Source organism: Diadema antillarum, unplaced genomic scaffold, assembly GCF_040938485.1.
Source record: "Diadema antillarum isolate AM-2024a unplaced genomic scaffold, OU_Dant_1.0 seq00001103_RagTag, whole genome shotgun sequence".
Taxonomy (NCBI): Eukaryota; Metazoa; Echinodermata; class Echinoidea; order Diadematoida; family Diadematidae; genus Diadema; species Diadema antillarum.
Window position 1 is genome coordinate 1,123,995 of NW_027271919.1, and position 12,114 is coordinate 1,136,108.

The following is a 12,114-nucleotide window of genomic DNA, read 5'->3' on the forward strand; positions in this document are numbered from 1 at the left end:
TATGAGATGAGAGAAGCGATGAGAGAGGGCGCTATAATATGAATGTAAAAATGACCCAAGTCCTGGACTTGGGTCATTCTTACATTCATATAAGCTTTCACTCATTCATTTCAGACACTTCCGGGGGGTAATCAGGATTTATCATGATACACAAGATGAGTCCATGCATAAGCTACAATTTCCCATGTCAAACTGACTTTGGCCAAAAATTGGACTTGGGTCGTTCTTCTTCTTCTTCTTCTTCTCTATAAGTACAGGCCACCGTCGGGTGTATTTTCGTACTGTTGTGCTGTGCAGGCATATGTACAGTGTCTGGATTAAGAAAAATCTACATGGAACGTACTATGTGCGGCTAAAAAACAGGCATCCGTGTCTTAACGGAGCTGGGTCTTGAGTACCTCTCTCTTAAAGCTTGACAGAGAGGTACAGGAGACGGTGGCCTGGGGTAATGAGTTCCAAAGCCTGGTTGCATCTGGGAAGAAGCTTCTTTGTAGGACTTGTGTTCTTGCGAATGGTACTTGGAGTTTCTGGTCGTGTCCCCTGTTTGAAAGAGGTAGCGATGGGGTCAGAACTGTTGCGGGGACGGATATCATGGAGTTCTTAATGCAGTAAATCATTGCAACCTTTGCCTGTGCTCTTCTTTCTTGCAGGGATGGCCATTGAAGTTTTTGAAGCATGGCTGTGACACTGCTTGTTCTGTGTTGGTCATTGCAGACGAAGCGTGCATACCTCCTCTGGATCATTTCCAGTTTCATGATATTTGCCTGGGTGAAGGGATCCCAGATTATGCTTCCATATTCCAGGACAGGTCTGAGCAGGGTGAAGTAGCAAAGCACCTTGACTTTGAGTGGACATGATCTGATGTTCCTCTGGAGAAAGGCTCTGGTGGAATTAGCCTTTTTTGCTACTTGGTTGATGTGGTGGTTCCAGCTGAGCTTCTCATGGAGGTAGACTCCAAGATATTTTGCAGTGTCTACTTTCTCCATGGTTTGTCCATGAATGGTGTATGACGTCATGATGGGTTTACGTTTGTTGGTAACATGGAGGACCTGGCATTTTTGGGGGTTGAACTCCATTAACCAGTCGGCTTCCCATCGTTCCAGTGCCTTGATGTCTCCCTGGAGTTGCACGCTGTCTTCTTCTGACCTGATGTTGTGATAGATTAGGCAGTCGTCTGCAAACAGCCTAACAGTGGTATTGTGTGACAGATACTCTGGTAGGTCATTGATGAACAGAAGGAATAACATGGGGCCAACAACACTACCCTGTGGGACTCCAGAAGTCACATGGGACTTGGAAGAGACGGATCCTTCAAGGAGCACCTGCTGTGTGCGATCCTGAAGGAAGTCAGCTATCCATGCATGAGTAGAGTTTCGTATGCCATAGTAATCAAGTTTTTGGAGAAGTCTTCCATGTGGCACCTTGTCAAAGGCCTTGGCTAGGCCGTTCTTATATTCAGGCCCGTCTTCAATTGCTTCCTTTTGCCAAAATAGGGCAGTATAATAATTTGGTCTATCATAACACTTGATTCGAGGTATACCATCAGAAGAGTGGGGGGGGGGGGGGAGGGCCATGACGGTTCTGTCTTACATCAAGGCTAAAAACCATAACAAAAAGATAAATCATCATAATTCTCTCGAGTATATATCAGGCTTGTATTATAAAAATGATTACTTAGTATACTGTGTGTGTGTATAAGTTGTTATTTTCGAATACAAATATTTTTGCGAATGAGGAGGTCGCGGACCTTTTCGCGAGATGTTGTTTTCGCGATTTTGACACCGACGCTATCATAAGTGCCTGTCAGTTCGAGATATTTTCGCGTGTTGTTAACTTTGCGGTCCAACAGTGATTTGAGAAATTCGCGAAAATTGAACCCTTGCAAAATTTGCGAAAATAACAGCTTACTGTCACGCACACAGAGGCAGATAAATCCCTTTGCATGACGGAAACAACCGTCACACGATACAATGCAAGTCTCTATAACAGCCGAAATTCACTTACATTATTTTTGTTTTATGTTTTTGTCACCTATTCTAATGACACCAATCGCACCATTTTTGAACTGCAATGAACCTCGCATAAGTGAAAATGGGATTCTTCAATGCGTATTATACTATATACTCGCTCATAGAGATAGACAAGTTTAATTAAATTTGCACTCAATTTACTCATCATACAAAGAAATTACTACATAGTGTACATCATCAACCCAAACCACGGATCTCAATCTACAGATGGTTAAAGGGATAATACAGTATTGGTGGAGGTGAGAATTGGGCATTTAACTTTTTGCGAGATACCAAGAAAACACTTATGATATAGTACAGAGCATACCATTTTGAAAGGAATTCAAAGTTTATTTGATGAAAATCGGGTTTGAAATGACTGAAATATCCAAAAACAAAGTAAAACAAAGCGATTGTAATAAAGTATGGGTCCCACACTTTATTAGAATCGCTCTTTTTTGGATATCTCAGCCATTTCAAAACCAATTTTCATCAAATAAACGTTGAATTCCTCATAGAATTATATGCTCTTTCATATTTCATAAGAGGTTTCTCATTATCTCACCAAAAAATGTTAGAAACCTAAAATTAGGTCTCAACCAAAACCGTACGTTGCCTTTAAAGTCTTCTCCCGTCCGTTGTCATCTATACCGTTTCCACATCTTGGAAAAAGAAAAAAAGTTGCTGAAAAGTGCCTATATACAGTGGCGGCGAGACATGCAGTAGAGTAATGGAGTCAAAACCTGTTTCAACATCTTGGTAAATACAATCCTTCCACCTAGGATGTCCTCTGGTCTTTTTATTTATTCATTTATTTATTTATTTATTTATTTATTTATTTATTTATTTCTTTCTTTATTTATTCATTTATTCATTTATCTATTTACTTATTTATTTTTCAGGCTTTCTCCCTCCTAGTACATGTAACATCAGCTGCTCACCTATATCAAGTATTTATCATTACAAAAACAAAAACCTTATCTTAAATCTTATTCTTTATGGCAGCATCATTTCAGAAGCGCGCTCATCAATATATTTCTTATAGCAGCAAACCTTAATTACCACCAAAGACGCATGTTTCACGCCTTTAGAGCGGCCAAGGGGCGGGGGAGTGGGGGGATATGACTATAATCATACAATGTCTCGGAGAACTGCATTGGGTGCACTGGGAAGGATTGAGTATCATGACCATCTTTTATCATTGCTGTTTATGCTTTTACTAATTTAGACCATTTTTTTCCATTTTCTGACAATTACAGTATCATTGATATCATTTATTTCTGTTGTCACAATCATCATCATCATCATCAATATAATCACCACCATCATCATCACCATCACCATCATCATCATCATCATCAGTACGATCATTTATCATAGCGCATATACTGTCATTCATATACCGTGTTATATTTAGTATTAAAATCCAGAGTAAGAGTTCATGATAATACCCCCTCCCTCGTAAATTCTTCTCTTCATTCAATGCTCACGAGGTCTGACGGCAAGCGACAATCAGTATTATCAAGAATATTTAGGAAATTGATGGCGATAATGTCGATGAAGAAGATTGTAGTACGTGTAATGATGGCCGGATGAAACAATATGACATTAATCAAAATCAATACCATGTGTTCATTATTTTGTTACTGTTATGACAATTATTGAATCAGAACAATTCTATAGCAATAGTAGTATAGTAGTATATTAGTAGTAGTAAGTGGTAGTAGTAGTAGTAGTAGTAGTAGTAGTAATAATAATAATAATAATAATAATAATAATAATCATAATGATAATAACTCTCATTATTATCACTGTTATTATTATTATTATTATTATCATTATTATTATTATTGTTGTTAAATTATCGTCATTATTATACTGATATTACTATTAGCATTATCATTTATTATTGTCATCAAACTTGTTATCAGAATTAAAATCATTAAAATTACCCCGCCTCCTATTAGATAGGCCTATAGTGAATATTTTAATTCCATTCGATCAGACCTCTAAACCTTTGAATACAATCCAAAAACCAGGATAAGAAACGTTGAAACCAGTCTATTCCAGATCGTAGATAGTGGCGTATAGGGTAAGTCAACAGTGCTGGTGACCGGTCGGCCGCACTGGCGGGGGACACCTAGTACAGCGTGCAGCTGCACGAGTATACAGGGACCGCTGTGTGTGTTCCTTGACCTTCACTGTACAATGACATTGACATCGATAGACCTATATATATTTTTTTTCTCTCTCTCCTCTCTCTCCTTCTCACTCTCTCACTCACACACACTCTCTTTCCCATCTCTCTATAAGTATATCAAATTTGTTATTCTCTATGGCGGTATATGGAAGAAAATTCACCCCTTTTTTAATGTTTGTTTTTTTCACTGCAGCTCAACGACAATAGGCCTACTTGTAGACGATGGAGTCAAGAGAGTCTTAGAAATGAATAGCGCTATGCATGTAAAAAAAAAATCGTGTATGTCTATAAACATAATAATTATGTATACATTCGTATTAATGTGAATGCAAGCCCTACGGCAATAAGTATGAAACATAAAAACCGATTCATGTCCACTGAAGTTTCATTCAAGTGTCGAGACGCGCCCCTCCCCTTCAAGAAATCTTTATGACGTCACTCATAGAGCGCGAGCGATCGCACTCACGTTTTTTTCCTTTTTCAGTATTGATATTATCATAGGCCTGTGTGTGTTTAATGTTTCTTTCCATGTCTATCAATGATGCTGCTGCTGCTGCTGCTGCTGCTGATGATGATGGTGATGATGGCGATGGCGATGATGATGATGGTGATGATGAGGATGATTACTCTTATTGTCATGTGATAAAAACCTAAAATGGCATAAAAGACGCTTCATCCTGCCGGGGAGGTTAAAGGGATGGTACAGTATTGGTGGAGATGAGAATTGGGCTTTTGAATTTTTGCGAGATACCATGAAAACACTTATGATTTAGTACAGAGCATACCATTTTAAGAGGAATTCAAGTTTATTTGATGAAAATCACGTTTGGAATGACTGAAACATCCGAAAACAAAGTAAAACAAAGCGATCTGATAAAATGATGGTCCCACCTTTTATTAGGATCGCTTTGTTTTGGATATTTCAGCCATTTCAAAACCAATTTTCATCAAATAAACGTTGAATTCCTCATAGAATTACATGCACTTTCATATTTCAGAAGAGGTTTCTCATTATCTCACCAAAAAAATGTTAGAAACCTGAAATTAGGTCTCAACCCAAACTTGATCCTTTTAAGCGCATGTTTTAGAAACCAGACACCAGACAAGTTATATAGTCGTCTTCATCGGCGATCAGGATGAGATGTCATGTTGGATTAAAATCCGTTTCTGAAGCAGACATAATGATACACACAAGGTTATACGTCTGCTCCTGGTCGATGATGATGATGACTCTTTTTCTTCTTCTTATAATAATAATAATATAATAATAATAATAATAATAATAATAATAATAATAATAATAAAATTAATGATAATAATTATAACATTAATAACAATAATAACAATTATTATTATTATTATTATTATTATTATTATTATTATTATTATCATTATCATCATTATTGTTATAATCATTATTGTTATTGTTATTGTTATTGTTATCGTTATCATTATCATCATCGTCATCATCAGTAATCCTATCATGGAAATGGAAAGCAAAATTAAACACAAATACATGACAGACACAATATATATACTGAAAAAGGAAAAGAAAACTTGTTCGACTGCTCGCTCATTACAGCATTAAAGCGGGAGCAGTCATTTATGAATACACTCCCACTGGCGAGATATTATACATCCATTGATTAACGAAGTGTGTAGGCCCCTAAAACTTTTTTTTTGCACGTGTGTGCGTGTGTGTGTGTGTGTGCGTGCGTGTGTGTATTAAACCAAGGAGGTATACGGTGGGCGAGCCTTTACAAGTACATGCACCTCCTTGGTGTGATTTTATATCTCAAGAGTGTGGGGTGGAAAAAAAATACTCCGATACATAATGATATAAAAAAAATAGGCCTATATTCAACGCCAACGCACACGCGCGCACACTCACACGCACACGCACAATGTCAACGTTGTCCAGCTAGCTCAGCTGTTTGCACACTTCTTAGCAGCGCGAAGTTCAAAGTCTGCATATCTATAGCGAGATAACTCGGCGATCATCAGATGCACAGCCAGCAAACAATATGAACTTGATATGATATTTTGTCTATTCGCAAGGTCAAGTCTGGGTTATTAGCAATGGTTCAAATATGTGGTCACGTGCTGAAACACACGACAGTTTTCCGCTACATGTATAGCATTTCTGAAGTTCCTGCAATGCGTTCAGTCACAGTACAAACGTAAATCCGCACAATGGTGACGAAGATTATGCGTGTATATGACAATTTTACAAAATTACCCATAATCTCTTATGCGATATAAGCTAGCCTATATAAGGATAAGAAACAACCTATATGTCATGTGTTTCGCAGCAATGGGAGCTGTTGGATTATAAATTGCTCTCTTGATCAACCAGCAAACGTGCTTTGAAAAAAATCCCCCAAACCACCAACAACTATAAAACATCCGAAAACAAGGAGTACGTAAGATGGGGGGGGGGGGGGGGGGGGGGGGTCATGACGCAACGAATGTAAAGAAAATCCATCCATCTATCTGTGTATGACGTTATAGCTTATCAAAATTATTCTACACCCGTCCTGTTATAAGCCTATCTCTATCATAGCAATCAATAAAATTGTGAAAAATAATACATGTAAAGGAAACAAAAACACATAGAGCAATCTGGATCACTGAAAGCAGCAATTAACATTAGTAAAACGCATCAGTGAGAGTTTGAGGAAAATGGGACAATCGATGCACAAGTTTATGAATTTTTAAAGTTTTGGTGTTGTATAATGACTGGATAAGGGGAATATACTAGAGTTTATGATGCCATTGCATGACATTTGACATGTGTGGACAACAATAACACTAAAGAAAATGAAATTTAAGAATTCCACAAAAGAAAAATAATTTTTCATGAAATCCATTCCATCAACTTGTTGCTGTCACTATGTTAAGAGTAATATCATTCCCCCTGCTTTCTGAACACGGTTTGCTGATGAGAAGTTTATAGTCAAGTGCTCTTTTATTAAGCTAGAAGAGTGAAAGTGTGTTGAATTTTTTATATATTTTCATTATATTTCCTTTAAACATTAGACTATATCACAAAACATACGAAAAGCGAGCTGTAACTCTCGCGCTTCAATGAAGACTCACTTTACGGTTCATTGCTATCATGTTATACAAACCCACGCTGTTCGATATTTTACTGTCTTTAATTAGTACTCATAACAATGTGCAGCGAATTCCTGCTTTCGCACTATTGTTTGCAAAAGTTCGATCAATATAACCCCATCAGTGTGGTCTGTGGTGCGATGTGGTACACAAACAGAGTTACGGATGAGTTACAAAGATCTCTACATAAAGCAGCATAAAGCAGCACCCGGAGCATATAAATCGCAAGGCTGTGCATGAAATCAGGGAGTTTTGAGAAAAAAAAAAGTTTCTCTCAATAGGTCACATGGTCTGTAGAGGCTTCTCACTTTTCTTTTCTTTCTTTCTTTCTTTTTTTTTGCCACCCTGCTGAATGAGAGAGACTTCGATTAGAAGCTCTTGTATGCCGTATTGATATACACGTACGTTGTACCAAGCTATGGAGGTGTTCTAGTACATCCATGTGTTGCTCTTTGCTTCCGTCTGCTATGTTCAGTTATGCAGTCTCTGCGCCTCTGGAATTTTCCGTCGGTAGACACGTGACTCGGGGCTCACGTTGCCCGGTGCAGCACGGACGCGCACCTTGGAAAACCCTGGGTGTGTACATGCCCCTGGCTCTATCATAACCTGCCTTTCTACTACATGTAGATGTTTAATTTTTATCACTACCCCCTGGCAACTTACTGGCACGTGATACCAGTGACATTCGCAAATAGTTGAACTTGAATGCTTTTTAGGCAAAATACAGCACCTTTTATCAGATGTTTTAAAGGGGACCAATTTTGAGGAAAATAAACAGGAAAAGGTCTTTGCAGCAATAAAAACTATACTTGATGAACAATGGAAAAGCCACTTAGGGCACAATGGTCTCGCGCCATCCTTCTTGAATCCCATTGTCATCCTACAGCAAACATGAACACATGTATTGAAATGTCAAGCGTTTAAAAAGCCTATGTATACACTGAAAGAAATGAATTGTGTACTCCGCCTCGATCGCTAGCGCCATGTTTGTTTTTTTGCGTTTTGATTTGAATTAAATTGCATGTTTCACGTATTATTGCATGATAATGACGTATCCTTATAATTTCACCTGCTCCACAATTCCAGGAGGGCGCCACTTATGACACGTCATTACTGATGGCGCATTAAAAGAGGCTAGAGGACTACTGAGTATCATTTTAACATACTACATACACCATTTCCCTTCCGACAGTGTGTATTACCTCTTTGTTATGTTTTCTATTTCCCGAGGGGCATTGTTTGACATACAAACAGCATCACCATCTAGTCCTATGTGTGCATGTGTCGGGAGTAGAGACATTTATAAATGCATGTGTGTATAAGCATTGATTACCTAATGGATATCTGTATCTTACAATATAGGCCTACATCTCACATTATATCTAATATACATCATCGTTTTGACAAAGGTAAGGATCCATACAGTTGTATAATGCGTATGTAACTCATGTTTTAGTGCTGATTTTAAAGTGACCACACATACCTAAATAAAACACACCCTGTGGTTATAAAAGTATTCAACATTATCTTCTCCATCAACATTGCACCAACACTTGTACAATATATACACGTACACGTGTGTGTATATATAATCTCTCTCTCTCTCTCTCTCCCTCTCTCTCTCTCTCTCTCTCTCTCTCTCTATATATATATATATATATATATATATATATATATATAATATATATATATATATAATACCATAAAAACCTAATTAGATCTATTGCCATTTTAGGTTTTTATCATATACTGTATATATATATATATATATATATATATATATATATATATATATATATATATAATATAATGAAATATATAAGATCTGTATAATTCTCTCACTGTCTTTTCTTTTCCCATACTCCACTTCATACAGTATTTTTCCTTTGGGTTCAGTGCTGTTCACATAACTCTCCTCACAACACTGAATTCAAACTGTGGTATAAAAGGGCTCACTTTTTTCCCCACATTTTTCCAACAGAAGGCATTTCTATCACCAACACTGGGCAGAAGAATCCAAGATGGTATATCAAAATGTGGAATGGCCCAGTAAAAAGAAATGCAGAAGTCAAATAAATCCTGATTGTTCAACTGCAATGGCAGAATGATCTTTTGATGAGTGAAAAATAGCAGGGTTCGGGAGAAGGGCTTGCATCAGCTATCACTGAGTACAGAGACAGGCCACTGTACTTCTCGTATACCGATAAATACCACAAAACGCTCCTACAGTCTGTATTCAGCAGCTCAACGCACTCACATATGGGACTATCAAAAGTCTGATTTTCCACAAAAACACAATCTGCTTGTTTTGTTTTACAATTTATTGGACGTTTTTGTAACAAATCTCACGACAGTAACAAAACGAAAATGAGAATTGAATCTTCACCTTCAACTTAAATATATTTCACACTGTTTCCCTCTCTCACGATGGGTAAATTGCAGAACATGTATAAAAAAACCAAAGATATATATGGATGAAGTACAAAAACAAAGTACATGCTGAATGAATCATCATCATGGCGATGATAGTACACCGGTCTACAGTGTCTTAGATGTGCAGAAACTGACAGTCTGCCTGGCAAGACACACATTGCCTTCAATGCACATCTGAGGAGTTGTACAAAACATTTTGATTTAATGTCGGTGTTTTCAATACAGCACGCTGCTTGAACTTCAAAGGCTCTGTCATTCTTGCAACAGAAGTTGGGGAATATACATGTAGCTTTCAGTCTGAGTCGAGTTTACATTATAGGTATGGCAAGCGAAATCTCAGAATTTAAAGTGTGTGACAGTGACTTTCAACACATATTAATTGTAGCTTGAAAGTGTTTCAATAGGGAGGGATGGACAAGTGTTGACTTATCCCACATGAACTTGGCCCTATCAAAGTCAAAATGAATGGGTGGGTGGGGGTTGAACACTGTTTTTTCAGAGCTCGACATGACAGTACTACTAAATGCCATGTCCTCAAAATTATAATGTGGACAAGTAAAGGATAAACTGGTGGTCTTTTCCCACTATGATATGTAACATCTTTAGTGCATAGGTGCAGGGAGGCACTTCTTTGATAGTTTACTGATGTTAAAAGTTTGTATTTTATTGTTTGGACCATCTATCGTGAACATCAACGTCTTGTGATGTAAACACCAGCAGTGGTTTGCTGAAATGACGAGATACAAAAAGTTCAATGTCCCCCAAAATCTCTATCAATGAGTTCATCAAGCTATCAAAACCACATCACAGCTTCCTAAAAAACAAACAGTAAAAAAAAATTATATCCTTGTGAAAAGTGCGGGAAGAGAGCCTATCGCCTGTAGGTTGTCGACCTACATCGTCCTTGACGAGAACACATGATGCAAAAAAGAGAGGAAATAAGGTGAAATGATGCTGTCCAGCAGCTCTCAGATTTATACAATGCAAGGTATGACCAACAATTACAATATGGATGAAGAAAAAAATATGCTGATATTGTGACATTGTACTCATAAATGGCACAGGAACACAGCTGCAAACTATAATTGTAACCAGGCGACTTGTAGGAGGTAGTCTCCTTTCAGCCGCTTTAAATAAAACAATGTCCTCATTACTTTTTGAATAACTTTTGAACATGTAAATCAAAATTGCAATGAATCCTCAATTCCCTTTTTATTTATCTGGACTTATGCCAAATTACCTGATACACAAATAAACTCAAGTTCATTTCACTAAATGCATTCTTAGGTCATTCAACTTCAGGAGTAAAATGAATGCACACGCCCATTTTTGTCCAAATTTATCCAAAGATGCGGGATCACATTGTAATATGTGTGTGCCTACTTGAAAAACATGAATGCCAATATCTAGCATTAACTACAGGCTGTATATATATAGATTTGGTGTTTCCCATGTCTTTGAGGCAAATCAAATAAAATCTAGCTGATTAATCAGTGTATCAAACAAATTGAATATGAATGAAAAAAAAAGCCAACATATTAACTACGTCATGTGAAAACGATGGTTATGAAACACAGGCAGTTAAATTTAACACAGCCAAAGCGAAGAAAGCAAAATTTGCCATAATTCTCAGTTGCCTGAGTAAAGCTGGTGAGACAAAACCAAGCTAGAGTACAAATTTCAGCAAGATCGGACACGGCTGCACGTACCAGGAAACTTCTTGTAGTTTAAATGTCAGATGGTCCTCTACCACGGGGTGAAATGATCTCGTAAAAATTGTACAGCCCTCATGACAATCGTGCATGATTTACTATCCAGACTGCTGCTTGTCATGGTTATTCAAAAGAAAAAGAAAAAATCTGAAATTAGTGGAAGAGTTCACTTCCTGTGTGCAACACCATTCTGCTTTTGGAATACATCTAGCGCAGCTGTGCAAAAACTAGTCTTTTCATTCATTATTGTGACTTTTTTTTTTTGGCTTTGTTCTGAGCTTTGATTTACACAGACAAGAAGACAAGAAAAAATTTTGGACGTTTCTACCTCAAAGCATTAATGGACATGTTCCCCAGTATCCTCACTTTCAGATCCTCACCATTGCAAGCCTTTGGCTTCACAAATCTATCACAAAGTGCAGTGAAATTTGGCAGCTTAATACAAAACAACTTTAAGAAAACAAATGCATTTCAGTTACAACTGTATGAAAATAGGTAAAGTTTGTATCCATAGCACATGAGGAATTCAATACAGACAATAAAACATCATAATGGTTCAATAACAAATGATATGCTGCTCCTAGCCCTCCCCCTTAAAAAAAAACAAGCAAATTAACTCAACTAAATTCGACAAATCATTGGT